General features: G+C 49.3%; 1 long non-coding RNA gene across 1 annotated transcript; it reads left to right on the top strand.

Moving 5' to 3' along the window:
* Window positions 1-7,978: 7,978 nt before the first annotated feature.
* On the top strand, window positions 7,979-17,202 carry LOC105881555 (uncharacterized). The gene is made up of 3 exons (XR_001158799.2): window positions 7,979-8,536; window positions 12,152-12,536; window positions 14,833-17,202. It is a non-coding gene; the product is annotated as an uncharacterized LOC105881555 (long non-coding RNA).
* The last annotated feature ends 7,991 nt before the right edge of the window (window positions 17,203-25,193 follow it).

The following is a 25,193-nucleotide window of genomic DNA, read 5'->3' as shown; positions in this document are numbered from 1 at the left end:
GTCCCCACCCGCGCACGTCCGCCCCGGGCGCTGTCCCCACCCGCGCACGGCCGCCCCGGGCGCTGTCCCCACCCGCGCACGGCCTCCCCGGGCGCTGTCCCCACCGCGCACGTCCGCCCCGGGCGCTGTCCCCACCCGCGCACGTCCGCCCCGGGCGCTGTCCCCACCCGCGCACGGCCTCCCCGGGCGCTGTCCCCACCGCGCACGTCCGCCCCGGGCGCTGTCCCCACCCGCGCACGTCCGCCCCGGGCGCTGTCCCCACCCGCGCACGTCCGCCCCGGGCGCTGTCCCCACCCGCGCACGTCCGCCCCGGGCGCTGTCCCCACCCGCGCACGGCCTCCAGGGCGCTGTCCCCACCGCGCACGTCCGCCCCGGGCGCTGTCCCCACCGCGCACGTCCGCCCCGGGCGCTGTCCCCACCCGCGCACGGCCGCCCCGGGCGCTGTCCCCACCCGCGCAAGTCCGCCCCGGGCGCTGTCCCCACCCGCGCAAGTCCGCCCCGGGCGCTGTCCCCACCCGCGCACGGCCGCCCCGGGCGCTGTCCCCACCCGCGCACGGCCTCCCCGGGCGCTGTCCCCACCGCGCACGTCCGCCCCGGGCGCTGTCCCCACCGCGCACGTCCGCCCCGGGCGCTGTCCCCACCCGCGAACGGCCGCCCCGGGCGCTGTCCCCACCGCGCACGGCCTCCCCGGGCGCTGTCCCCACCCGCACTTGTTGGCGCTGTCCCCACCCGCGCACGGCCACCGGGGGGCGCTGTCCCCACCCGCGCACGTCCGCCCTGGGCGCTGTCCCCACCCGCGCACGGCCGCCCCGGGCGCTGTCCCCACCCGCGCACGTCCGCCCCGGGCGCTGTCCCCACCCGCGCACGTCCGCCCCGGGCGCTGTCCCCACCCGCGCACGTCCGCCCCGGGCGCTGTCCCCACCCGCGCACGTCCGCCCCGGGCGCTGTCCCCACCCGCGCACGGCCTCCCCGGGCGCTGTCCCCACCGCGCACGTCCGCCCCGGGCGCTGTCCCCACCGCGCACGTCCGCCCCGGGCGCTGTCCCCACCCGCGCACGGCCGCCCCGGGCGCTGTCCCCACCCGCGCAAGTCCGCCCCGGGCGCTGTCCCCACCCGCGCAAGTCCGCCCCGGGCGCTGTCCCCACCCGCGCACGGCCGCCCCGGGCGCTGTCCCCACCGCGCACGTCCGCCCCGGGCGCTGTCCCCACCGCGCACGTCCGCCCCGGGCGCTGTCCCCACCCGCGAACGGCCGCCCCGGGCGCTGTCCCCACCGCGCACGGCCGCCCCGGCGCTGTCCCCACCGCGCACAGCCTCGCCGGGGCGCTGTCCCCACCGCAAGCGGCTGCCCCGGGCGCTGTCCCCACCCGCGCCAGCCTCGTCGTGGGCCACTCGCAGCGCCCCGGCTACGCGGCCGGATCCAGCAAGTAGAGGACAAGGGCGCACAAGGTGGAACCTCACCTGGGAAGAAGCACCTGTCGCTTTTGTCACTCGTGTGTTTATTGGAAGTGAGTCGCTGGGCCCCAGCCTGGGAGGAGGTCACTGGAGCGGGGGCACCAGGGCGGGGTCGCGGGCGTGGGGACGCTGCCCGCCACGGAAAACGCGGCCAGGTCTGCCCCTCCCCCCCCTCTGGGAAGAGCTCTTGGTTTGGGCGGGCGCGTGCTCCCCACCCGTGCAATGAAGCGAGCTCTCTGTCACAAAAGCAACGAAAACACAAACTCAGGTGCTTTAAAATATCTGTGCTGGAGACGCATCTCTGTCCATGCGTTATTTACCCCGAACTAAAGTTAGCCTCCCTGGGGAGGGAGGGCCAGATGCCGGGAGTGGAACTCAGACTGCGTGGAACGGCGGGGAAAGTTGCACATTTTCTGTAAAAGATCGATGTCCCGCTTATTTTCCTTTAAGTGTGCAAAGGAAGTTTGATAAACTGAATCATGCAGGTTCCCCACTTGCCGCCTCACCCGCGGTGGGTGAGATCAGCCTGTGGTTTATCCGCGTGCTGCGCGTCAGGGTAAGAGGGCGACAGGACGCCTGGGCCTCAGCGCCCCTGTGGGCGCCCCTGTGGGCGCACTGGGCCCTGCTTGGGCGAGACGCTCTCCGCTCTCCTGCCGGTTGTGGGTTGAGCTGGGCATACCGTGTCTCCCCCGAAAATAAGGCAGGGTCTTATATTTATTTTTCCTCGAGAAGACACCCTAGGGCTTATTTTCAGGGGACGTGTTATTTCCCCCTCAAAGCCTCAGCTTGCAGGACACACAGGATGGCCGGGACCTGACAGGGGAGCCGACCTTGGTGGGGCTGCCCGCACCTTTCCGGTCATCTCTGGGACAGTAGCTGTCACCATTGGGCAGATGAGAAGGGCTGCTGGTCTTCCTTCCCTCTCCGCAAGGACATGCACGGGTTGTGCAGATGCGCTGGCAGCCACGCCCGTCACTAGGGCTTATTTTCGGGGTGGGGCTTCTATTGCACACATGCTCAGAAATCCTGCTAGGGCTTATTGTATGGGTAGGTCTTATTTTCGGGGAAACACGGTACTTACTCCTTCCGCTTGCTCTTCTTTCTGCAGCCTTTAGTGAATTCTTGAGCTCGGCCCCTTGGGCTGACGGAATGAAACCCGCCAGAAGCCAAGCAGTTGTGTGTGTAGGAGAGTAAATTCACACCTGAGGGTACAGTGCTCACACCTGGGGCGTGGGCACGCTTACAGCTTCGACTCGAACTGCACAAAAGCTAACATGGAACCAAAACACACGTGTGCACCCCCGTAAGATTCAGAAATAAAAAATAAAAAAAAAAGATGTTGTCCCTGTTCTTAAATTGCTGTCAGGTTAGTGTGAGGAAAAGAGAACATTTAAAACGGCTGCGCTGCAGGGTAGACCCTGCAAAACAATCTCCGTCTAACGGGGCGCAGGAAGGAAAGCGTTGTGCGAGCAGCGGCATAGCCCTGGGGCGCGGTGCTCCGTCCCCCCCACCTGCAGTCCCGCAGGTGCTCCATGGCCTCTGTGGTTCCCGGTCGGGACAGGTGACAGTACGCACTCCTTTCCTGGGTCAAACGTTGTTCTACTGTGTTTTCCCAAAAATAAGACCTACCCATAAAATAAGCCCTAGCAGGATTTCTGAGCATGTGCGCAATAGAAGCCCTACCCCCAAAATAAGCCCTAGTGACGGGCGTGGCTACGCAGCGCATCTGCACAACCCATGCCTGTCGTGGCCCAGAGGTCAAGAAGACCAGCAGCCCTTCTCATCTGCCCCATCATGACAGCTGCCATCCCAGAGGTGACCGGAAAGGTGTGGGCAGCCCCACCAACAAGGTCGGCTCCCCCTGTCAGGTCCCGGCCATCCTGTGCGTGCTGCAAGCTGAGGCTTTGAGGGGAAAATAACACACCCCCTAAAAATAAGCCCTAGGAGTCTTCTTGAGGAAAAATTAATATAAGACCCTGTCTTATTTTCGAGGAAACGCAGTATGTCAGCCACGACACGTGAGGCAACACATGAAGTAGACATTGCTGTTTTTATTAAACTAGAAGAAAGTTAAAGCTCAGAAAGGTTATGCCCAGGCCCTGAAACCTAGTGCTTGGTGAAGTGCCTTGTCGTATTCTTTCAACTGTCCCGCTTCATCCTCAACGTCCAATTTCTCCCCGGCAGAAAATCTCTGGTTCCAAGTTCCACGAAGGCAAGACACTGAGAGATTTTTCACTTTCTTCTCTGAGTCAGAGACCCCTAGCAAGATAGCCTTTTTGAAACTTGTGTTGCTGTAGGAATGTTTAGAGCTTTGTCAGATCAATATGTTAAAGGTGTGCCTGTTTCTCTGTAATGTACTGAACTTGGGGATTTATGACTCAGTAATGAAAATTCGATCTGGCACAGCCCTAAGCATGTGAGCTCCCAGGCCAGGAAGGATTTGTTTTTCCAATAGCTGACAAAATCTGGCTTGACCGTGGCTTGCAGGAATGCAGCACCCCAAAAAAGGACCCTAGCATTTTGGAGAATTTTGTTTATATGACACTAAGCCCCAAATGACCTTAAATTCTAAATAAAGGTTCCATGGTCAATTTGTATAAGAGGCTTGTTTTTAAAGAAAATAAATTATATGACAGGTTTATTATATATATTACAAACTGGACTGGTGAACATTTTACTCAACATTTAAAAATCTTTAATTAAGACCTTTCAGTACATAAAGCTTACATACCAAAATCTCGGCAAAAATCCGTAAAATCTAAACACATTTCTAACAGAAAGAACGGTGCCACAGAAGTTTACACATGGAGGCCTTCAGGGCGGCTGTGCCAAGCTGGTACCATTCTCTTCGTCTCATTGTTCTCGCTGGCAAGAACTTTCAGGGCATGAAAGTTGTCAGCCTGCGTCCCGGGGCACTTGGCAAGTGAGAGCTGTTTAACACAGAGTGTCCATAAGGCCACAGCTATGATATCTAAGAATAACCAACACTGATTCCCTAGGTCGGACTCTCGTGACCGCCCCACCGCAAGGCCACAGCGTCCCGAGCAAGGGAAGTGTCACCCTTTCCCCACAGAATCTAAGCTAGCCAGAAGTGACACTCAGTGGTGACTCTCCTTCTTTCCTCTACAGGCTGTGACACGAGGCATGGAGACGCAGAAGTCACAGTTGGGAGGCGGCGGGGGCTGGGGTGGGTGGAAAGCCCTCTGCAGCCACCGGCCGGCGCGGGCAGTGAGACAGGGCAGGTGTTTTCTGGCGGTGCTGCCCTGGACTCTGCTGCTCCTTCTCCGGCGGGAGTATCTGCCGCTTGCAGAGAAGGTCTAAGAGCGGGGAGGGCATGGGAAGTTGTGTAAACTTCAATGGGACTGCATAAACACAGGCGGCGATGTTTTATGTCTCTTTGATCTTTTCCAAGGACGTCTGGCTGTCGCTGCTGCTCTGGGCTGCAGCGCAACACCGAGAGAAGCTATGACTCAGTGGTGTTTTTTGGTTTTCAGTAACATCTTTAATCACCACGTGAATATTTATAAACTGTTGGGGCCAGAGAGTATGAAAGTTGTTCTGCAGGCACCGTTGCTCCCAGCCGCTGTGTACATTTCCTCTCTCTCTCTCTCTCTCTCTCTCTCTCTCTCTCTCTCTCTCTCTCTCTCTCTCTCTCTCTCGCAGCTGTTCTCTTACTTCCCAGGGACTGGCTGCAAAAATAAAGAGAAACTTGTTCCGGAATGTGTCACAGAAGCCCCCGCTGGTTCTGAAGGGAGCTGAGCTGGATTCGGGCAGCGCACGGCCAGTGTAGCAGTGGGGGGCGGGCTGGACGAGAAGGAAGGTGTGCCGGGAGACCTCACGGTCACCGTGACCTTGGCCACCCTCCGGACACCCAGGTGCCTGCTTGCCCTTGGCTTGTGTGTGGCTCGACTGCTCATTTAGTCTCCAGAGACACCTTACAAAAGCCTTTCGCTACCTGTATTTTTATGTGGGTGTAAATTCACTTTAGTTCCTTAGCATGGACCCTTTGTACAGTTATCTGGGCCAGTGCTTCCAAGCGAGGTTGGATTGCTTCACATCTGGAATATTTCAAGTTTATCCTTCTTGGAATCAGTGTCGTGAGTGTTTTCCCCCAGGGTCAGTCAAGAGTCTGCCGTCAACATGATGTTCTCTAATTACACGGGTCATGCAACTCCGACTCCACGGACATGTGTTTTTGTATTTAGGGGCTTCTTGCTTTACCCCTGGTTGTACGTTGCTCTCAGCTCCGCTCTTTCCCACTGTCTCTACCTCGGGTCTTCCCGAGGTTTTACCCTGGCCTACATCTTTTCAGTAATGGAAGGAGAGAATGAGGGGTTAGTCCACTGGACACTGGTCCCCTTTCCTCCAATTAATTACCAAGTTAAAGCTGTGTTCAAGCAGGGAGCTTAATTTATTTGGTCTTGAATTTCTCAATATTTAAAATGTTTCAGTGTATTAGTAATGACAATTAGAGGGTTGTTTAAAAGTCAAACAAGAAATGTATATCAATGTGCTTTGTAAACTTTAAAGCTCAATAAGAATGTAAGATCTTGCTATTATTATATGATCATAACATCTGCCACTCCTGCAGCTTCCTTGGTTGCTGGCCTAGATATTAAATCAATCCTGTTCTCCTTTTAATTTTTAAAAATTATGTTGAGGCCAGGCACAGTGGCTCACGCCTGTAATCCTAGAACTCTGGGAGGCTGAGGCAGGCGGATCGCTCAATGTCAGGAGTTCGAAACCAGCCTGAGGAAGAGCGAGACCCTGTCTCTACTAAAAAAATAGAAAGAAATTAATTGCTCAACTAAAATATATAGAAAAAAATTAGCCAGGCATGGTGGCACATGCCTGTAGTCCCAGCTACTCGGGAGGCTGAGGCAGGAGGATCTCTTGAGCAGGCGTTTGAGGTTGCTGTGAGCTAGGCTGACGCCACGGGACTCTAGCCAGAGCAACAGAGTGAGACTCTGTCTCAAAAAACAAACAAACAAACCAACAAACAAAAAATTATGTTGAACATGTGAAGTTGCTGATATTTGAATTATATTGCTGATGTTTCACCTATAAGAATGGCAATTGCCAATGGCTTACTCTAATAATTAAAAATATATAAAGAGCTGGGCATGGTGGTGTGCACCTGTGAACTCAGCTGCTCGGGAGGCCAAGGCAGGAGCACAGCTGAGCCCACAGTTAAAGACCAGCCTGGACAGCACAGCCAGACCCCACCACAGAAAATATATCAAAGTGATATATGACTATGGTGAAACCCCAAACAATACCAATAGATGAATAACGATATAAAGCTCTGGTTTATTTCTCATTTTGCTAGGATGTGAGTTTCTCAAATATAATTATAGCTGCTGGTTTACCTTGGTCTCTTTTTTTCTGTTTCGATGTGGTTTCCCTTAAATGTCTGGTAAGTTCCCCTCGTCTGTTCACATTTGACAGTGACTCGTTAAGACGGTGAATAGGATCTGTGCTATCACCAATAAGGCTTGTCTAGCAGTTTTGTTTTGAGGAGTTATGCTAGAGAGTTCCCAGATTAGTAAGAGATGTCTTTGGTCTAGGCGACTTCATCTCTCTGGAAGGCAGGTGCTTGGTTGTTGGTGTTCTAGTCACTGGTTACCTCGGGCGGGTGGGTGGGCAGCGATAGGTGAGATAGGATATTACTGAGGGCCGACTGTTGGATGTGCAAGTTTCAGACACCTGTCTCGATTCTCCTCTGCGCCTCACCCCACATGCCCCTGGGGGTCCTGCGGACTGTGGCTGCTTTGCTCTGGTGTGTCAGCCACCAAAGCCCTGCTGGCCCCGGCGGGTCACTCTCCCACTGTAGCAGTTTCTTGGGAGGGAAGGGACACAGCACAGTGAGCATCTGCTCCACGTCTTTAACCTGCAGGGCTTTTCCTTGTAACCAAAACCAGCATAGTTTGAGAAAGGGCTTAAATTTACCCAGTGACTCAACCTTTTGGGACAATTCGAGCATCTTAAGGCACCGAGTTGAGTTTCCCGAAAAAGGGAGGCCGGGGGACAATTGTTTAATCTCTGCTTTGATTTGAATATACCAGGTTTGCCTGGTGTTGTATGCACTCCAAAGGCACAGATCAATTTGTTCTGTTTTCTTCTAAAAAAAGGTGGCTCACACCTGTCATCCTAGCTCTCTGGGAGGCTGAGGCGGGGGGATTGCTGGAGGTCAGGAGTTCAAAACCGGCCTGAGCAAGAGCAAGACCCGTCTCTACTATAAATAGAAAGAAATTAATTGGCCAACTGACATATATAGAAAAAATTCGCCGGGCATGGTGGCGCATGCCTGTAGTCCCAGCTACTCGGGAGGCTGAGGCAGGAGGATCGCTGAGCCCAGGAGATTGAGGTTGCTGTGAGCGAGGCTGACGCCACAACACTCACTCTAGCCTGGGCAACAGAGTGAGACTCTGTCTCAAAAATAAATAAATAAAATTTAATAAACAATGGCACAACTACTCGATTGCGCACTGAAGGTGTGACCAAATCTCTATCTGCGACAGAGTTTATTCTTTCTGTCAGTACGAATCATCTGACTTTGAAAAGGCACACGTTGTGTGGCAATGCTTATGCATCTCCCGGTCTTCTCGACTCTCCGGTGAGGGGCCGGCGGGCACTTGTCGCGTCATTGCTGCGACACGCTCCGCGGGCGGCGGCCGCGGGTCTTCGCGGGAAACGGGCGAGGAGGGCGGCCTCGCGCGGGCCTCCCCAGGGCAGCGGCGGCGGGCCCGAGTTGCCAGAGCAGCCGAACCGAAACCGGGACTTTCCTGCTTTGCCACCGCGCACCGTCCCCGGCGGGTCCCCGTCCCCGGCGGGTCCCCGGACGCGGCTCTCGTCGCGCGAGACCCGGAGGACCCGCGAGGCCGCGCGGGCAGGGCCGGCGGGCGCGCGCGCTCCTCCCCGCGGTCTCGGGCGCCCTCTGGCGGCAGGAACCCGCGTGCGCGCCGCCCGGCCTGGAGACGCCAAGGCCCAGTCCGGGTTCCCAGGCTGGGTTCCGAGTCTGCCACCCTGTTCCTCTTCTGTAGAAACTCCCCGCCCCCGTCAGACAGGTGGGCTCTCGGCCACAGGTAAGAAGAGCGGCCTCCTTAGTTCAGTGACCTTTGGCGTTGTGCGCCTCTGGGGGCGTCTCGGCCAGCAGTTTTCAGGTAAGAGGTGAGGGGGCTTCCCACCCTACAAGCCTGATGTCTAAATCCCAGGTGAAACAGTCTAACTGCTGCATTTCCCCGTTCCGGGGCATGTTCCGGCACGCTTTTGTGTCTGTGAAGTTAACGTGCCCCTTATAATCCATGCACCGCATTTAGTGTGATGGGGTCTCCCCTGTCCCCATGAAATATTATCAATAAATTATTGGTGAATGTTCATGTAATGATGTCTCAGAATTAAGAACATCCAAGTTACAAGCATTTTCCCAGGGGGAAAACACAGGTTGAGGCTAAAATCCATTATTGGAATTTCTTACTGACTCTGACAAGAGGCTGGACCAGCACCAGTGGGTCCGTGCCGTCTTTCTGCACCGCTGGCTTGAACTTGGGTCCCTGCAAAACCCCACAGTCGTGACCCTTGCAGGGAGATCGCCAGCGGAAATTTACATTAATGCGCTTGCACTGCTTGCTCAATTGTAAAAAACGAGAAATTTTTATTTAAGTAATATTCTTAAATGAGAGTAGTACAGTTGAATCAATTTTTATATACCTAATTATTTGTTATTGTATTATCTAAGCTATATTTTTCCTTAAAGCAGCCATATAAGCACTCCTGCACCTGATTCCAGAAAGTGGGTAGTAATAGAACCCCATTGTCTTCTTTTTAGAAAAATATTTATTTTATTGGCCGGGCGCGGTGGCTCACGCCTATAATCCTAGCACTCTGGGAGGCCGAGGCGGGGGGATTGCTGGAGATCAGGAGTTCGAACCCAGCCTGAGCAAGAGCGAGACCCCGTCTCTACTATAAATAGAAAGAAATTAATTGACCAACTAACATATATAGAAAAAAAAATTAGCCGGGCGTGGTGGAGCATGTCTGTAGTCCCAGCTACTCGGGAGGCTGAGGCAGGAGGATCGCTTGAGTCCAGGAGATTGAGGATGCTGTGAGCTAGGCTGACGCCACGGCACTCACTCTAGCCTGGGCAACAAAGTGAGACTCTGTCTCAAAAAAAATAAAAAGAAAAATATTTTATTTACCAAAGTCCATAGTTCACATTAGGTTTCACGCTTTGTGTTCTACATTCGACACGCGTTGACAGCGTGATCTAAGTGTCCACCACTGCAGTTTAGCTGCCCCAACCAGCCTCGTGCTCCCCCTGGTCACCCCTACTCTCCCCAGCCCGGCAACCACTGATCATTTCACTGTCTATACGGTTTTGCCTTTTCCAGAATGTCATTTATCTGGAACCACACAGCATGTAACCTTTTCAGACTGGTTTCTTTCTCTTAGCAATGTCCATTTTAGCCTCCCTGTCTTTCCGTGCCTTGACAGCTCGTGATAATATTCCACTGTCTGGATGCACCACCGTTTATCCATTCACCTTCTGGAGGAAATCTTGGTGGCCTCCAGGTCTGGGCTATTATGAATAAAGCTTCTATAAACATTTATGTGCAAGTTTTTGTGTGCATATTTAGCCCAGTTGGGTAAATAGCTAGGAGCACAGTTGCTGGATGCCATGGTGAGCCTGGTTTAGCTTTGCAAGACACTGCCAGACTGTGTTCCAAAGTGGCTGCACATTTTGCAGCCCTCCCCCCCCCAGCAGTGAGTGAGAGCCCCCTTGCTGCACATCCTCACCAGCAGTTAGTGCTGTCAGCCACCTGGGTCTTGGCCATTCCAATTGGTGCATAGTGCAATCTCATTGTTGTTTGAACTTACAATTTCCTTATGGCACAATATTGAGCATTTTTCCGTGCCTTTGGTTTCCACCTGCATGTCTTCTTTAGTGAAGTGTCCGTTCAGAACTTTTGCACATTTTTAACTGGGTTGTTTGTTCTCTTATTGTTGAATTTTAAGAGTTCTTTGCATATTTTGGATATAAGTCATAAATCAGATATGTTATGAAAACATTTTCTCACAGTCTGTGATTTATCTTTTTATTCTCTTAACATTCTTTTTTTTTGTTAAACAAAACTTTTTCATTTTAACTAAGTCTAACATCAATTTTTTCTTCATGGATCATGCTTTTGATGTTGTATCTAAGGTTATCACCAAATCCAATAGATTTTCTCCTTATGTTATTTTCTAGAAGTTTGATAATTTTGCATTTTACCTTTAAGTCTAATCCTACTTTCCACATGGATGTCCAGTGTTGCAGCACTACTTGTTGAAAAGATGATCCTTTTGCTCCTTTGTGAAAGATCCACTGGCTGTATTTGAGTCTGCTTATGAGCTCTCTATTCTGTTTTATTGATCCATTTGTCTCCAATTTTTTTGAAAAAGGAATCGAATTGCTACCCTAGTTTGTTTATGAGTTCTCATTTGTAAATATTAATAGAAAAGTAGAAATTAATACCTCGTCTTTCAGGGCAGAAGGCACATTGAATACAATGAGTGGAATGAGTGACTATAAGGATCTGATCACAGTGGTAACAAGTTTGATAACTAATGACATTAACAGCAGCGTAATTCATTGCAGTATTTTTTCTTTCCATGATTTCCACTCTCGGCAGGTCATTGCCAGTCCCTTTTGAGCTCTCTCCACTCAAGGACTTCTGTGGGGCAGAAAGCAGGAATAGCATGAGATCGGTGGAGAGAGAGAAGGCAACTTTCCAAGGCTGGGAATGGCCAGTTGTGGCCACACCTGGGGAGGGGGTGCCCAGAGACAGTTGCTGGCCTCCAAGGCCCCAGGTGCAGCAGGTTTCCACGGCTGTGAGATCCCCGGGAGAAAGAGGGGCTGGACTCCCAGGGGCCCCTGTGGAACTAGAAAGTGAGGGAGTGAGCAGTGACAATACCAGCTGATTATTAGAGGCCCTTCCTCCACTTTTTGGCAACCATAGGAGTCTTCTGATTAGTGGTGCAATCTTGGCACCGCAGCCATGGTGGAGCGGAATATTCTACCATTCTGGAGGGTGAGAGCTCAAGGTCAGGATTGAACTGATTAGGAAAAACAATAAACTTTTGTTTTCTTTTACGTATGTGAGTTTGTGAGTGGAGAGCCACACTGCTGTAAAATCTGCAGATCGAGGCCGGGCGCTGTGGCTCACGCCTGTAATCCTAGCTCTTGGGAGGCCGAGGCGGGCGGATTGCTCAAGGTCAGGAGTTCAAAACCAGCCTGAGCAAGAGCAAGACCCCCGTCTCTACTATAAACAGAAAGAAATTAATTGGCCAACTGATATATATATATAAAAAATTAGCCGGGCATAGTGGCACATGCCTGTAGTCCCAGCTACTCGGGAGGCTGAGGCAGAAGGATCACTCGAGCCCAGGAGTTTGAGGTTGCTGTGAGCTAGGCTGATGCCACGGCACTCACTCTAGCCTGGACAACAAAGTGAGACTCTGTCTCAAAAAAAAAAAAAAAAAATCTGCAGATCGTAGGTTGTGTGTTTCTCATTTGCACTTCAGAAATGTCAAGTCTGAAAAAGAAGCCCTTCGAACCACCTGGGAAGAGAAAACAGCTTGACAAGGAAAGGTGTATTTGTCTGAGCCCAATAACCAATGTAAACATCCATGCTAACCCTTCTTATTTTTCAAAATGTAAGGCTCAGCTGAAAGAAGAGCAGGCAACTGACAACTGTTGTGTCCCCGACACAACTGGAGATACTGCGCATTCCTTACTTCATTGACGTCGCAGGAAAGAAGATCCCCGCAGCTCTGCACCTGGCCACGCCGCATGCTCGCAAGAACCTCACAGGGCAAGTGTTGTGACCCCATGCAAGGAAAAGGAAACTGGCTCCCAGGTGTTTAGCATCTCGCTCAAGTTCTCACATTTAATCAGGGACCCCAGTTTAAATCCTGCCGTCAGTCTCTGAGTGTTGCCACGTGTGCCGGGAGCCCACCCACTGAGCCGCGGACACCACTCACGATCGCCGTGGCCCCGCCCGGAGCAGAACCGCCTGTGGCCTTTCCAAGCCACCTGACACCCAGGTACCTCTCACCTGGGCGGGCACCTGGAGACACAGTGTGTGTGGTGACACACTTCCAGGAGTCAGATTGTTCAGTTTGATAGACTATCTAACTCTATGTCTATTAGGGATAAAGGGAGACTGATTGGGCAATATGCAATATGCAGCATATCTATTTTGCCAACAAGTTGGAAGTTCCAACGCTATTGGAAGCAGGGGCGCAGGTTATAACGGTGAGTCTTTTATGAGATTAAATTCACGTCAGACTGAACCGGTGACTCCAGCTGTGTGAGCAAGATGAGACACTAAACATTCAGTTTTAAAAGTTCCTTTCTTAGGTCATAGCAAGAGCTAAATATATCTGACTCTCATTTCCACTAAGAGGTTGCACTGTGATCTTGCAGTTAGTCACTCATCCAGCTCAAGGGGTATTTATTAAACACCTGCTCTGTGCATGACATTAGCTAGAAGCAGGATGTCCACCTTCAAAGAAACTTGCCCTGTGGCTCTAAGTCACAACTTTGTACAATTAGCACACATTTCTGATTTGAAATATATATCTACTGCTGCAAATGCATAAATAGTGAGTCAAATCCATAACGGAGCTAATAGTTGCTTTGAATTAATTTTAAAAATTATCTTGGGAATTGGAAAAAGATGTCAACATGAAGCAATAAAAGTTTTATTAGAGCCCTAAGATAATATATCAACATGCTAATGAGGCACATTGTTTAAATACAACTGCAACCTGCCACTTTTAGATTGAAGTAAATCGTAAAACCTTAAAGTTGAACAAGATTCCAGTGTTAGAGCTCTAGACCACAAAAACTGAATTTTTTTATTCTAAATTTTGTGATGTTTTACCCAGAAATACAGATTTTCCTGGTACTAAGAACTGCAAGACATTTCACTTAGGATCTCCCTACAGTGAACCATGAGATATTAACATCAGTATAGCAGGTTCTGTCACAAATATCAGGTGGCTTGTATATATCTGAACAAAGATTAGTGATATGTAACCGAAACTTAATTCAGCCCTAGCTGGAGGCTACCACATTAAACTCCTCATTTGCTGTGCACAGCTCACACTCTCCTAGAGAAGTTTTGGAGGGAGAAAAGCCTGTCAAGGCTGGCTGGGAGCAGTGGCTCACGCCTGTAATCCTAGCACTCAGGGAGGCCAAAGCAGGAGGATCGCTTGACCTCAGGAGTTCGACACCAGCCTGAGCAACAGTGAGACCCATTCTCTACCAAAAAGAAAAGAAAAAGAAAAAGAAATGCACAAAATAACAAAACCCAGCCAGGCATGGCAGCCCATGCCTGTAGTACCAGGTACCCGGAGGCTGAGGCAGGAGGATCGCTCCCAGCCCAGGAGTTGGAGCTTGCAGTGAGCTACAATGCCATCACTGTACTCCACCCAGGGCAATCGAGTGACAGTCTGTCTCAACAAAAACAAACAGGGCAACTCGAGGCAGTTTACACCTCGGTTAATCCGATTGTCAGAAATGTTTCCCCATGTAGACCTGAAGTTGCTCTCCCTCCACAGGAATCCACTGATCCTATTTTTCCCAGTGGAGCCACAGACAATAAGGCCACGTGACTTTCCTACGTGCCTGCACTCCAAGTCTTTGGATGGCCACATGTCCCAACCCAAGAAGAAGTGTCATTGCGTTACACTTCTGAAAAGTCAAACATCCAACTGCACCACTCAGCATCCATTCCAGGGGGAAATACGGTGAAATCAGATTTAAACCATGGAAATGAAAATTTAATTTGTTGGTGTGTAGCCTTTTACAAATTTTTTACCATAATATTCAATGTCATCAGTCATATTTAGGGGAAGCAATACATTAAACATGAAAAATCATTGTTTTAAAATACATGAAAATGTGGAAGAGAAATTTCCCATCCCTTCCAGACACTCCGGCGGGGTGGAGAGCCCCCAGGCAGCAGAGGTGGCGAGGAAACTCAGTCTCTTCCCAATTTCCTTCGCATTTATCACGAGAGAAAAACCAGCTTAATGTCCTTGCACAGATCAAATTTTGATTTACTCTCTTGACTAGCTAAAGACTACAACTAATATACCCCTTAACGGCGCTGCGAAGAACATCCAGCCTCCAGAGTCCTATCTGTTAGGGATTTTAGAAAGCAAAAGTGCTGAGCAGAAATAGCAGATTTATAAGCGGCAGGAACTTCATTCCGCTCAAGCTCTGATCTCATCCTCCGGAGTAGTAAATTATGCAGTATTATCACTGTAACTTAAAACAAACTGGTTTTTTGTTTGTTTTTTGTTGTTGTTGTTGTTTTGCTCTCTATTGCAGTGTTACGGTTTTTAGAACGTGGATTTGCACGGGTGTCAGTGCTGCGTACCAAGTTGGAGTTCCGAGGACCAGGAGGGAAAACGATGTAAACCGTTGTGAAAACCAATCTCCCTGCACCTGCGCCCCAGCACCTGCGCCCCAGCACCTGCGCCCCAGCACCTGCGCCCCAGCACCTGCGCCCCAGCACCTGCGCCCCAGCACCTGCAGCCTCGCCCAGGTGGGGTCAGGCGCGAAAACGGAGCTGCGCTTGGCAATGGTTCGGAGACGGGCGCATTGTCCGTCACCCCAATTCTTGTTGCAGAGAACTCAGAGAGGGTCAGGGGTAGGTGGAAGATAATTACACGATGCATCCGTTGGAATCCCGGCCGCCGGCACGTCATGAGGGGTAACTGGGAAGGGCGCAGTGAGGGGGTGACCCAGGCCGGGGTGACAGGGGTCCGCTGTGCCGGCCCCGCACTCGCACCCCAGGAGGTGGGCCTCGAGGACTCGGGGTGCAGGGGTGAGAACGGCACCAGCCCAAGCACAGAAGGGGCCAGAGTGACAGAGGCCCTCTCTCTGCACCCCCGTCCCCAGCTTGGCACCCCCAAGTCCTTACCTGCAAGTCCCAGGTCTGGGGTGGGGAGCACTCAGCACACCTGGCCCTGGGAGGCTTTCGGACAGTGACTTCTGGACGAGCGCAACAGGAAAGCACAGCGTTACCCTAACTTCATGACATCTCCTTCTGGGGAAAGGCTTACTGAAAGATAGGTTGCGTTTCAGCTTCTATATATCTTTGCCTAATTTAGTGGGCGTCTGATGTGCTCAGATCCGTTTCAGGTGAAGCTTAAATCGCTGAGCAGATGGCAGTGCCCTGAGATCAGGCACCAAGACACAAGTCCGCAAAGCTCCCAGCCTTAGTAGCTTGGACAGGGGTCCCGTGGCAGGTGGACAATGGCTGCACAGCTGCAGTCATGGCAGCAATTTGTCTAGGATTTCTAAACCAAAAATCCCCCCATAAAAAAGAGAAGTACACAAAATACTAATATGTTCGAAACCAGCCTGAGCAAGAGCAAGACCCCATCTCTACTGAAAATAAAAAGAAATTAATTGGCCAACTAAAAATATATAGAAAAAATCAGCCGGGCATGGTGGCGCATGCCTGTAGTCCCAGCTACTCGGGAGGCTGAGGCAAGAGGATCACTTGAGCCCAGGAGTCTGAGGTTGCTGTGAGCTAGGCTGACGCCACGGCACTCACTCTAGCCCGGGCAACAAGAGTGAGACTCTGTTTCCAAAAAAATATATATACTAATATAATCCCCATATAATTCCACGGCATGAAACAACTGTTGCAAATTTGATTTATAAACTCACAGAATTAGGATATGTATGTACGTTTAGAGAGATAGACTTTTATTTAAAATGGAATGAAATTGTACATACTATTTTACATCTTGTTTATTTTGCTCCACATTATATGATGAATACAGTTTTATACCTGATCTTAACCAAAGGGCCAAGAAGCGATCATGAATATGGTTTTTAAAGACAAATGGAATTTTTCAAATTGTTAGAATCAACTGAATTCCATTTTTGTTCCTAGGATGCATTATAGGGAAACATATTTTTCAATAGGTCTGAAGCATAAGTCCTTTACGAATACTTAAAATACTATCCACCTAATATAAATATAGAGTTGAAAATCTCTTAAAATCAGATACCCAGGTGTGTTGTGAACATAAATTTAAATAATTAACAATTTGGAAACATCTGTGACTGAAGGAATTTTCTTTAATTGTTTAGTGTTTTATTAGAAGCTTTAGGTTAATGTAGAAAAAATAATAAATTATTAAATCATCATTTATCAACAAGAAACTTTTAAAATCTTAGGCCTTCCTTACTAGGTTGTATTTATTTTTGTAGCACATTAGGTTCGCTTTCAAGGAACAATAAAATATTACGATTTTGCTCATTTCTTAGCAGTTCCAAAGTAAGTGTAAAAGTCCAGATGAATTAAGGTTGGAGAATTTCTCAGTATTTGGATAAGCTGACAGTCAATCTGTATGTCATTACTTTAAAGTACACACCAATTACGTATGTGTATAACTAACTTTTTAAACAAACACAGCCTTTACCCTTTTTCCTAATTGTAAGGATTCTTGTTAGTGTTAGACCTTGGCACAGCTGGTATTGATTTTTGTCAGCTCATCAGTGACCTTTACCTTTAAAAGTTTATATAACACAACTCTTCTGTGGATACTCTCTGATTAAAAGAAGAGACACATCTGGGAGGCCGAGGTGGGCGGATTACTTGAGGTCAGGAGTTCGAAACCAGCCTGAGCAAGAGCGAGACCCCGTCTCTACTATAAATAGAAAGAAATTAATTGGCCAACTAATGTATATAGAAAAAATCAGCCGGGCATGGTGGTGCATGCCTGTAGTCCCAGCTACTCGGGAGGCTGAGGCAGGAGGATCGCTTGAACCCAGGAGTTTGAGGTTGCTGTGAGCTAGGCTGACGCCACGGCACTCTAGCCTGGGCAACAGAGTGAGACTCTGTCTCAAAAAAAAAAAAATTGATTTTCAATGTATTAGTCTCTTAAATTATGCAGAAAACAAACTGTGCATTTACAACCAAAGTTACAATCGTATCAGCTTTTATTGTTGCCCACGATTTACCTTCCCTGCGCTCTTCATTTCGAGTCCTGTCTGACGCCTTCATTTCTCTGCAGGACTCCCTGGAGCATCTCCTGGTCAGGAAGTCCTCGCATGAATTCTTTCAGCTTTCATTTATCTATGTATGTCTTAATTTTTCCTTCACTTTTGGAAACAATTGTGATGGAGATACCATTCTTAATTGGCAGTTTTTTTCTTTTAGCACTTTGAATGTATCTGCCAGGGCCTTCTGGCCTCCAGAGTTTCTGATGAGAAATCTGCTGATTATCCCACGAGGATCCTTGTATGGGACAAGTTGCTGCTTTCAGATTCTCTTTGTCTGTCTGTGTCGACAGTGCGAACATATGCGTCTTTGTATGGGTCCCTTTGAGTTATCCTATTCGGAATTCATTAAGCTACGTGGGTGTTATATTTGTGTCTTTCATCAAACTTGGGAAGTTTTCAGCATTATTTCTTCAAATAATCTCTCTTCCCCTTTCTCTCCTCTTTCTAAGACTCCTACAATAATAATGCATCTGTTGGTCCACTTGATGGTGCCCTACAGGTACTTTTAACTCTGTTAACTTTTCTTCAATTTGTTTCTTTCTATTCTTAATACTCAATAATTTCAATTATTCTATCTTCATGTTCATTGTTTCTTTCTTCTGCCTGCTCAAGTCTGTCTTTGAATTCATCTAGTGAATTTTTCATTTTAGTTATTTGCTTTTCAAATATGGAGTTTCTTGTTGGTTTCTTGTTATGTTTTCTGTTTATCGATATTTTCATTTTGTTTATATATGTTTTCTTGACTTTCTACATGTTGCATTTAGTTCTTTGAGCATCTTGAGTGGGTGTGCCATATAATCTTTCTTCAGAGACAATTTGCTTTTTCCTTTGAATATGTCTTCCTTTCTTGTTCCTGTGGGTGTCTTGTGACGTTTTTCTTGAAAACCATACATTTACATCTAATAAGGTGGCAACTCTGGTACTCAGATTATGCCCTCTCCTCAGGGCTTGCTGTTTTTGCCATTGTCTTGTTTACTATTTTGTTTTATTTTTTTAAATTATTATTGTAAGCTCTCTCTGTGCCAAAGATCAGCCTGGGTTTTTTGTTTTTGTTTGTTTTTAGAAATAGAGTCTCACTTTGTTGCCCAGGCTAGAGTGAGTGCCGTGGAGTCAGACTAGCTCACAGCAACCTCAAACTCCTGGGCTCAAGCAATTCTGCTGCCTCAGCCTCCCAAGTAGCTGGAACCACAGGCATGTGCCACCATGCCCGGCTAATTTTTTCTATATATATTAGTTGGCCAATTAATTTCCTTCTACTTTTAGTAGAGACGGGGGTCTTGCTCTTGCTCAGGCTGGTTTTGAACTCCTGACCTCGAGCAATCCACCCACCTCGGCCTCCCAGAGTGCTAGGGTTACAGGCGTGAGCCACCGCGCCCGGCCTCAACCTGGGTTTTAAACTTAAGGTCTTCTCGTATCTTTTTTGAGCCTTTGTCTTTCTCTGGGCACATGTGGTCACTTTCTAATTAAAGCTATTTGTGCAATTGCCTTTGAATTTTCTAGTCCTCAATGTCTAGCTCCCAAAAGAGGGAAAAGAGAGAAATCAGGGGGTGGGGGGGGAGGTGCCAGTCCTTAAATACCCTGGAAATTTCTTCAGCCTGAAAGGAAGGGGTTTGCAACAACGGGGGAATGTGCACCGGCAGTGGCTGCCGCCTCCAGTCTGCACCTTCTTGCTCAGAGCAGCAGTTAGAGCACAGAGCCCCAACATTCATTCTCAGGACAGGACCACTACTGCCCACCCCTCCAGGGGCAGGTGTGCACCTGCTCGCCATGGGCCTGGGCTGTGGGATGCATAGCCGCTGCAGAGCTCAGAGCTGCAGTTTACCACAACTCACCACAATGTACTGTCCAAAACTTCCCCTAAAAGTTGCAAGTCTTCGACGGGCCCTACGGTTCCCGAGGAGTCGCATCAGACAGACGCTGCCACCGCAGTTGGGGCCTGTGTGGGAGACAGACCCCTGGCACTTCCTGTTCCGCCTCCACCCCGATCCTCCAAGGTCGCCGACACTCGTGCATCTGTTAGATCTTGTCTTCCGAATGTCCATCACCTTCCTACGGTCCTGGCAGGCTTTCTGTCACTGGCCGAGCTTTTGGTGGCCGTTATGGACTGGATGTCTTTGCACCTCCAAAATTCACATGTGGAAGCCTTAAAAGCTAGTGTGGAGGCCGGACACGGTGGCTCACGCCTGTCATCCTAGCTCTCTGGGAGGCGGAGGCGGCAGATTGCTCGAGGTCAGGAGTTCGAAACCAGCCTGAACAAGAGCAAGACCACATCTCTACTATAAATAGAAAGAAATGAATGGACCAAGTAATATATATAGAAAAAATTAGCCGGGCATGGTGGCGCAAGCCTGTAGTCACAGCTACTTGGGAGGCTGAGGCAGGAGGATCGCTTGAGCCCAGGAGTTTGAGGTTGCTGTGAGCTAGGCTGACACCACGGCACTCACTCTAGCCTGGGCAACAAAGCAAGACTCTGTCTCAAAAAAAAAAAAAAAAAAGCTAGTGTGGACCTATTTGGAGATGCAGTCTCCAAAGAAGTAATTAATGTTAAATGAGGCCAAAAGTGTGGGGCCCCAAGTTGACAGGATGAGTGTCGTTTAAGAAAGATTTCTTGGGCCTCACCAAAGTATAACCACTACTTCTTCACTGTCCCCTGCCTTTTTCCTTCCCTCTGTTGCCTTTAAAATGCTGAAAATCCCAACCTCCTCTTCAAAAAACAGCCACAGCTTGTCTGCAATTCATGTTTTTCCTGGGCGCATTCTCAAAATCTTGGCTTAATCAACCTCCACTGGTTCAGATTGGTGCCTTAGTCATTTATTTGCATTGACAAATTAATAACCAGTTCTTAGTGATTGGTTTTGGAAACTTACTAGTTGATTCAGAGAGGGACGCAGTGTTTCTTAGTGTGGCGCCGATAAACTCCCACTAACTCACTGCAGCTGCCAATCGCTGGGCCGCCCAGAGCAAATCTGCCAACCCACTGCCCCTGTCCCCAGCCACACACAAAACAATTAGGCTTGTCGAGATAGGTCTTTAGTTTCCAGAAACCTCATCCGCCCTGTCAGAACAAGTGCAGGTAATGTAAGAATTGCCAGTTGCTTATGTAAAACCAAATGTATTGAAGATTAACACGCACACAATGCCTTTACAGCTTTATAGGCAGAATTGTAAACACCCACTTGACTGTAGTTTGACACCTTCCTTTTTTTTCACCCAGGTCATGGTGGGGACCTTCCCCTGGGGGCCACACCTGGCCTTTGACTGTATCCAAGGTTTTTTTTTTTTTTGAGACAGACTCTCACTCTGTTGCCCAGGCTAGAGTGAGTGCCGTGGCGTCAGCCTAGCTCACTGCAACCTCAAACTCCTGGGCTCAAGCAATCCTCCTGCCTCAGCCTCCCGAGTAGCTGGGACTACAGGGATCTGCCACCATGCCCGGCTAATTTTTTCTATATATGTTAGTTGGCCAAATAATTTCTTTCTATTTATAGTAGAGACGGGGTCTCGCTCTCGCTCAGGCTGGTTTTGAACTCCTGACCTCGAGCAATCCACCCGCCTCAGCCTCCCAGAGTGCTAGGATTACAGGCGTGAGCCACCGTGCCCGGCCTGAATCTGAGTTTTACAGAACAAATCCTTCTATTAAAGGGGTGCAGCAGAAAAAGATGAGGCTTTTCTTGCCTCCTTTGGTGCTTAGAAAAGAATGAGCTTGAAATCAGAAGGCCCTGGAAGGGTTCTGGTTAAGAAAGAGCAGTTAGGGCCAGGTGAGGTGGCTCACGCCTGTCATCCTAGCACCCTGAGAGGCCGAGCGGGCGGATTGCTCCAGGTCAGGAGTTCGAAACCAGCCTGAGCAAGAGCGAGACCCTGTCTCTACTATAAATAGAAACAAATTAATTGGCCAACTAATATATATAGAAAAAATTAGCCGGGCATGGTGGCGCGTGCCTGTAGTCCCAGCTACTCGGGAGGCTGAGGCAGGAGGATCACTTGAGCCCAGGAGTTTGAGGTTGCTGTGAGCTAGGCTGACGCCACGGCACTCACTCTAGCCTGGGCAACAAAGCGAGACTCTGTCTCAAAAAAAATAAGAAAAGAAAAAAAAAGAAAGAGCAGTTATGACAGGTCATCCTTCTGGCTGGCATCCCACAATGTTCCTAAGGACCAGGAACTCACTTGCTTTGGCACCCGCTGGAAAGCTAAGAGATAAGGATGATTCAACTCCTGGAGGTTCTCGGAATACCTGTCAGGCAGCCCGGAGCAAGCTCAGGAAGGCCCAGCCCAGCCCAGCCCTCCTGAATCCGGCCTTGGGGAGGTGACTCAGCAGCTGCTCCTGGACAGGAAGTCTCCTTCCCTCTGTTTCTTGTTTACTTTTCTTTTCTTTTCTTTTTTTTTTTTTTGATACAGAGTCTCACTCTGTTGCTCAGGCTAGCGTGAGTGCCCTGGCATCAGTCTAGCTCACAGCAACCTCAAACTCCTGGGCTCAAGCAATCCTCCTGCCTCAGCCTCCCAAGTAGCTGGGACTACAGGTATGCACCTCTATACCCGGCTAATTTTTTGTATATATATTTTTAGTTGGTCAATTAATTTCTTTCTATTTTTAGTAGAGATGGGGTCTCGCTCAGGCTAATTTTCAACAACTGGCCTGTAGCAATCCACCTGCCTTGGCCTCCCAGAGTGCTAGGATTACGGGCGTGAGCCACCACACCCGGCCTGTTTCTTGTTTTCTGATGAATTTCAATGCTACCTTAGAGTAATTATAAGGAAGAGAATGGAAAACCAGTGAAAGCTCAAAAAAGATGACTGAAGTGATTCAAAGTGTTGAGTAAATAGTTAGAAAAAAATGTTAAAGTTATTAAAAGGAAAGTTGCTCATTATCACTGTAATGGCTTTTTGTAAAGGGACATCGGTCAGTTTTCCATAAGTTTGTGAAAGTCAACATGAAGAAATAGCCTTGACTTAAAACAGATATTTGAGTCGGCTACAGAAAGACTGCTGGTGTTTCAGTGAGTGACAGTGAAGTTGCTCTGTGTTGTAAGGAGTGAGGAGATAGTACACAGAAAATACAGTTACTGACATACAATAGGAATTTAAGGAATACTTTATCTCTTTTCAACTTTTTTAAGCATTAAAAAGGCATTTACATTGAACTGTCTTGCATGACACACTTGTGGGCAAACAGGAGTTTTTTTTTCTCTAATAAACTTGAGAGATTATATAGCAAATAAAATTAAATGTATTTCTTTAATGTAGAAGTTCTCGGTTCTTCAAAATGCTAATATGTGATTTTAATCACAAAGAGGACAATGTAAGAGGACATTTCTCAGGCCTAGCTCATGGGGGGGACCTATTTCCTGGGCATTCCTCCCAGGATTTCGACAACAGAGTTGTGCAGACCCCTTGGGAAAACAGCTGTCTTCCCGGATTCAGGGAGTGCAATCTAAAGTCCCTTTACGAGCTTTCAATATGACTTTGATTTAGAACCTAAGAATTCTATTGCTATTTGACTTAGGGCCCAATTGCCCCTCCCGTAATCACATCCCTGTGGGGACCTTGTTTCCTATAATTTCCAGCGGCAGCCTCACCCACCCCCCCACCCCAGGCCCGCTTCCACCTTGCTCCGCAGCATTTAGCCATGATCAGCCCCACGGCCTGCCCACAACCAGTGGGAAAAAGCATTTATATACAGTGACTGCATCCTGATAAATTGCCTCGGTGTCGCTAAGATCCAAGTGCTTTCTGGAGTTGGTGAAAACCCTGGACCATAAGCAAGTGTTGCCGCAGAGACTGCACCACCGGCAGGGCCGTGGCCAGGGCACGCACCAGGGAACTTTGTCTCTGGAAGGAACAGCGCCAGACCAGAACGGCGGCCCAGTTGCTCTGCGAGGGGCTCCGGAACACAATATAGAGGAGGAACTATCTCCTGACGTCGCGTGTAGCTCATGTGGTCTTTGGGTGTTTCATGTGACACAGCAGTCTGTGTCTCTCATCGCGGGTGTTTTCTGACTTTCTCAGCAAAGCCCTTTATCCCCCAAGTAAAGCCCGCAAGCTAAAGAAACTACCTGAGGCGTGTTTGTTATCAGCAGACGCTGCTATAGTTACTGTGTCTCACCAAAATGAGCAGAATAAAGCCGGTGGATCTCCAGCGATCAGGGAATTGTCTTAACTAGACTCACTTGTGTCTGGTTATTTTTCTTGTTCTTGTAGTCTCACCGTGGAGTCATGTGATTCTGGCTGGAAGCAGGGATGGGGGTAGCCGAAGACAGCTATAAAGTGCTGCAGATGAGCCATTTCCACTCGGATTTTCAAAATATCAAAAATAGCTAATGGGGCCAGGCGTGGTGGCTCACGCCTGTAATCCTAGCACTCTGGGAGGCCAAGACAGGAGGATAGCTAAAGGTCAGGAGTTCGAAACCAGCCTGAGCAAGAGCAAGACCCCATTTCTACTAAAAATAGAAACAAATTAATTGGCCAACTAAAAATATATGGAAAAAAATATTAGCTGGGCATGGTGTCGCGTGCCTGTAGTCCCAGCTACTCTGGAGGCTGAGGCAGGAGGATCTTTTGAGCCCAGGAGTTTGAGGTTGCTGTGAGCTAGGCTGACACCATGGCACGCTAGCCCAGGCAACAGAGTGAGACTATGTCTCAAAAAAAAATGAAAGAAAAGAAAAAGTAAATAGCTAATGGAACCTCTTATTACTTTTGAGGATCCCAGATATTGCCAAATTCAGGTTGAAAATCCCTCTTTTAATAGATGCATTTTTTTTTTTTTTTTTTTTTTTTTGGCCCTGGCTAGAGTGAGTGCTGTGGCGTCAGCCTAGGTCACAGCAACCTGAAACTCCTGGGCTCAAGCAATCCTGCTGCCTCAGCCTCCCGAGTAGCTGGGACTACAGGCATGTGCCACCATGCCTGGCTAATTGTTTCTATATATATTAGTTTTCCAATTAATTTCTTTCTATTTATAATAGAGACAGGGTCTTGCTCTTGCTCAGGCTGGTTTTGAATTCCTGACCTCGACCACTCCGCCCACCTCGGCCTCCCGGAGTCCTGGGATTATAGGCGTGAGCCACCGGGCCCGGCCTAGATGTACTCTTAACAGACTGATTCCTGAGGCAGCACCAGCCTCCCCCATGGACAGTGCACACGTCACCTGTCACCTGGCCACCCAGGGATCGGCAGCTGTCCCTCCCCAAGGCTGCTGCCCGTCACTGTTTCTTCCTGCCCCTCCCCCACCACCCACCTCTTTCCCCAGCTTATGTCTACAGAAGACGTAAAATGTATTTAACTTAAAACCTACACTGCTGTGTCACCCAGCAATCCCACGGCAGGTGCGTACCCAAAGGAGGGGATTCGGTGCACAGAGTAGGTGTCTACACTGCCATACTTCCTGCAGCACCAGCCACTACAGCCGAGACTGGGAATCCGCCTCAGCACCCGTCAGTGGATGGACGGACACAGCAACTGTGGTGCAGACACACAGTGGAATATTATGTACCCACAAAGAAGAACGAAACCCTGTCATTTGCAACAATATGGTTGGAAGCGAAGAACATGGTGTTAAGTAGAATAAGCCAAGCACAGAAAGACAAATCTCGCATGTTCTCACCCATGTGTGGGAGCTAAATATTCAAAACAGTTGATCTCATGGAGACAGAGAGTAGAGCGGTGGTTACCAGAGGCTG

The sequence above is a fragment of the Microcebus murinus genome, chromosome 3, assembly GCF_040939455.1.
Source record: "Microcebus murinus isolate Inina chromosome 3, M.murinus_Inina_mat1.0, whole genome shotgun sequence".
Lineage (NCBI taxonomy): Eukaryota > Metazoa > Chordata > Mammalia > Primates > Cheirogaleidae > Microcebus > Microcebus murinus.
This window is presented reverse-complemented; position numbering and strand designations above follow the sequence as displayed.